General features: G+C 43.2%; 1 protein-coding gene across 1 annotated transcript in view; it reads left to right on the top strand.

Annotated features, from left to right (window-relative positions):
- scfd1 (sec1 family domain containing 1) overlaps positions 1-973 on the top strand; it is a 31,536-nt gene that overhangs the window by 25,419 nt on the left and 5,144 nt on the right. The gene's annotated exons all lie outside the window — the stretch shown is intronic.

Genomic DNA, 973 nt, shown 5'->3' with positions numbered 1-973 from the left:
GGTGTCTGACTGCACCAGCTGGGTCTGGGTGTCTGACTGCACCAGCTGGGTCTGGGTGTCTGACTGCATCAGCTGGGTCTGGGTGTCTGACTGCATCAGCTGGGTCTGGGTGTCTGACTGCACCAGCAGACGTCTATCCTATTAATAAAACCTCCACCTTCCAGACTTACCTTTGGAGCCGAGAATAGAGCCATGAGGAACCTCACATGTGATACCTGCCTTCTGTTTAACCATCATCAATCATTTAATGAAACCTCCCACCCACACCAGACATTTACCCAAAAATCCACCAGCTTTGTTCTTAATTACTCCAATTAATGGGAGGGTCTAACAATTAACGTCATCTAAACAATTCCAAATATAAAAAAATTATTACAAATTTTGGTTCTAGATTAACTTCAATATATTCTACCTACCAACAGAAGAAAACTTAATTGGTAGAAATGACAAAAATTTAGCATAAATGCCCTCAACACCTGCTAAACACGCTAAGTAGCGCGTCTCCTGTTGAACTAAAAGCCTGGAACCCTGAGGAGCTTTTCACATCGCAGATGTCGCCAGAATCTGATTCTAACCATGTAACTCAGAAAGAACTGGATCTGGACTCAACAGGATCCAGTAGGTTGGGTACGAACCAATCAGACTGCAGGAAGAAGGTGCCTCAGAAGTTTATCGCTGTGGCCGTCTATAGATGATCATAACAGCAGAAAAAAACTGGAATATTGTACGACGGAGTATTAAGGCCAGTCTAGAGATTTTTATTTTTTATTTCAAGAATAAAGTTATCAAACATCAACCGGCTTCAGAAAGAAAGCTTGAAGCTCCGCCCAGCAGATGACGGCCCGACCAGCTCCACCAATCAGCAACCAGAGTCCACTTTGACTTCCTGCCCTGTTTGATGCTGCTGCTAAAAGATTTCCTTAATTATCAAACCGATGCTAAAGTAGAACGTCACATGATGCTAAAGTAGAAC

This window comes from Cyprinodon variegatus, unplaced genomic scaffold (genome assembly GCF_000732505.1).
Source record: "Cyprinodon variegatus isolate N-32 unplaced genomic scaffold, C_variegatus-1.0 Scaffold595, whole genome shotgun sequence".
Classification (NCBI taxonomy): Eukaryota; Metazoa; Chordata; class Actinopteri; order Cyprinodontiformes; family Cyprinodontidae; genus Cyprinodon; species Cyprinodon variegatus.
The sequence above is the reverse complement of the archived record's forward strand: the minus strand, read 5'-3'. Positions and strand labels throughout refer to the sequence as shown.